We start from the raw sequence: 3,420 nt of genomic DNA on the forward strand, positions 1-3,420 counted from the left end.
TCCATTCTCTTTGGAAAAGCAATGGAAAAATATCCTCAGGTGAGGATTAACAAAAAAGGAAAACATAACACTTCTTAATATATATGCATCCAACCAGGGAAATATATAAGGCAACTACTCACAGAACTAAAGGGATAAACAGATCAAAACATAATCATAGTTGGGGACTTTAATACTCCATTGACAGCTCTAGATAAATCATTCAAACAGAAAATCAATTAAAAAATTGACCTTAAATAACCAAAATGGACGTAATGATATTTATAGAGCCTTTCATCCCGGAATATTAGATTATACATTTTTCTCCAGTGCACATGGAACATTCTAAAGGAGAGACCATATGTTGGGCCACAAAACTAGCACCAACAAATTCAAGATTGAAATTATACCAAGCATATTCTCTGATCACAATGCCTTGAAATTAGACATTACCAGTAACTGCAAAAAGGAGGTAAAGAAACCAAAAAATACATGGAGATTAAGCAACATACTACTAAAAAAATGACTGGGTCAAATAAGAAATAAAAGATGTGATCAAAAGATATATAAAGACAAATTAGAATGACAATATGGCATATCAAAACTTCTGGGATGCAATGAAAGCAGTAATGAGAGGGAAGTTTATATCGTTATAGGCCTATCTCAAGAAACAAGAGAAATCCCAAGGAAACAATCTAACATTACATCTTAAAGTACTAGAAACAAAAGAACAAAAGCAACCCAAGTCAGCAGTAGAAAGAAAATAATAAAATTTAGAGCAGAATTGAATGAAATAGAGAACAAAAAGAATATACAAAAAATTAATAAAACAAAGAGCTGGTTCTTTGAAAAGATTAATATAGAGCTACCATATGACCTGGCAATCCCTCTCTTGGGTACATACCCCAAAAACTTGAAAACACATATTAGCAAAGATATATGCACCCTTATGTTCATTGCAGCATTATTCACGGTTGCCAAGACATGGAAACAACCGAAGTGTCCTGCGATAGAGGGCTGGATAAAGAAGATGTGGTACATATACACAATGGACTACTACTCAGCCATAAGAAAGGATGAAATTCTGCCATTTGTGACAAACACGGATGGACTTTGTGAATATTGTGCAAAGGGAAATAACGCAGGCAGAAAAGGCTAAGAACCATAGGGTATCACTCATATGTGGGACATAAAACTGAAACTCCTGATCACACGCTGCAGTGAGGGTGTTGCCAGAGGGAAGGGGGCGGAGGTGTGGAGAGTGAAGGGGACCTAATATATGATAACCGAAGCTATTTGACTCTGGGTGGTGGGCACACAGTGCAATAAACAGATGTTGTAACACAGAAATCCACACCTGCAACCTATATAATCATATTAACCAATGTCACCACAATACACTTAATTAAAAAAGTACGTGCAGACATTATATTTTATCACTACTTTTAAAAGGCGTTTTGCATAACATTTGCTCATCTCGTTGACCCATTATTTACCACTTTTAACTTCAAATTTAGCTGCTTCCAACTATGTAGCATCCAAATCCTTGCCTTGACTCATAAGGTTTATAATATTTGGAAGTTAGGCTAGGGAGAAAAATTTAACATCAACCCTAAAACGTGATAAACTGTGATTTCAACACTGTCTTCTGTTTTTTAAAATAGTTTTTATTGACGTTTAGAGAGAGAGGAAGGGAGAGGGAGAAAAAGATCGATGTGAGAGCACATCATTCATCAGCTGTCTCTTGCACACACCCTACTGGGGATTGAACCTGCAACCCAGGCAGGTGCCCTTGACATGGGATCAAACCTGCAACCTCCTGGTGCATGGAACGACACCAACCAACTGAACCACCCGGCCAGGTCCAACACTACCTTCTTAAAACTGTGCCTGGCATATTACTATCAAGCATCATTACTGTCAGTCCAAATATAAAACATCAACTCAATTCCCCTAGAAGAAGTGCTCATTAATCTAAAAATACAATTATTTTCCCAATTAGACAAAAGCATAGTTTCCAGTCCCATCTTCAGTATAGGCATACATTAGAGATATTGGAGGTTTGGCTTCAGACCAACACAATAAAATCAATATTGCAATAAAAGGAGCCATACAATTTTTTTTTGGTTTCTCGCTGCTTGTAAAATTATGTTTATACTATGCTGTAGTCTTATTAAGTGTGAAGTAGTATTTTTTACATCAAAGGGTTTTCAATTCCATTATATGTTAATTCTTTCATCTTAAAAAAAAAAACCACCACACAAGCTATTTCTCTCATCTTAAAAAGAATGCCTCACCCTGATCCTAATTTCCTTTCACCTACCACCCCATTTCTTTTCTACCTTTGGCATCCGAAAATGAGTACGTCCCAAACCAAACTCTCTTCTTCCATCCACTCTTCTGTATCTCAGTTAATAACAACTCTACCTTTCTCTTGTTCTGGAAAATGAGTCATTAACGTCATCCTGGACTCCTCTCTGATTGTCCACCTTGCATACAGTTCATAAAGACATCCTGTTGACTTGACCTTCCAATTACTTCCAGAATTCGACCTACTTCTTACCACTTCCACCACTGCCACCTAGTCCATCTCTCACCTGAGTAATTACCTTCTAATTGGTCTTTCCGTTTCAACTCTTGTTCCTCAAAAGTCTATATAGCAGCCAGAGTGGTTCTTTTCAAAATGTAATTCAGATCTTAACACTTCTCAGCTTGAAATCTTACCATGGTTCTCCATTTTTCTCAGTGTAAAGGCTAATATCCTTACAATGGCAAGCAAGGTGCTGTGTGATCTGTTCCCTGGCTCTCATTCACTCAACTAGTCGTACCAGCCTCCTCTTCACTTCTTGAACATACCAAGTATGCTCTAGCTTGGGATATTCAGATTCACTTTCCTTCTGTCTGGAATGCTCTTCTTCCCTCTCCTGACCACCACATAATTCACACCTCTTCTCCTTCAAGTCCCTGTTCAAATACCAGCTTCTCAATGGTGCCCATCCTGACCACCCTGGTTAATTCACAACCTCTTCCCAAGAACTCCCAACTCCCTTTGCTCTACTCTTTTTTTTTTTTTCTACTAGAGGCCTGGTGCACGAAATTCATGCACCGGGGGTCCCTCAGCCCAGCCTTGCCCTGTTGCAGTCTGGAATCCCTCTTGCAGTCTGGAACCCCTAGCTCCTTACCGCCCACCTGCTCATTGCTCCTTACCGCTCGGCTTGCTGCTCTTTAGAGCTGCCATGGAGTGAGGAGAGGCTCCTGCCACCACCACTGCGCTTGCCAGCTATGAGACCCACTTCTGGCTGAGCGCCACTGCCCCTGTGGGAGTGTACTCACCACCAGGGGGCAGCTCCTGCATTGAGCGTCTGCCCCCTGGTGGTCAGTGCGTGTCACAGCGACTGGTCATTCTGCCATTCAGTTGATTTGCATCTTAGCCTTTTATTA

The 3,420-nt window shown here is 39.9% G+C and overlaps 1 protein-coding gene across 1 annotated transcript in view; it reads right to left on the bottom strand.

Annotated features, from left to right (window-relative positions):
• DNAH6 (dynein, axonemal, heavy chain 6) overlaps positions 1 to 3,420 on the bottom strand; it is a 219,792-nt gene that overhangs the window by 191,266 nt on the left and 25,106 nt on the right. The gene's annotated exons all lie outside the window — the stretch shown is intronic.

This window comes from Myotis davidii, unplaced genomic scaffold (genome assembly GCF_000327345.1).
Source record: "Myotis davidii unplaced genomic scaffold, ASM32734v1 scaffold339, whole genome shotgun sequence".
NCBI classification, from domain to species: Eukaryota; Metazoa; Chordata; class Mammalia; order Chiroptera; family Vespertilionidae; genus Myotis; species Myotis davidii.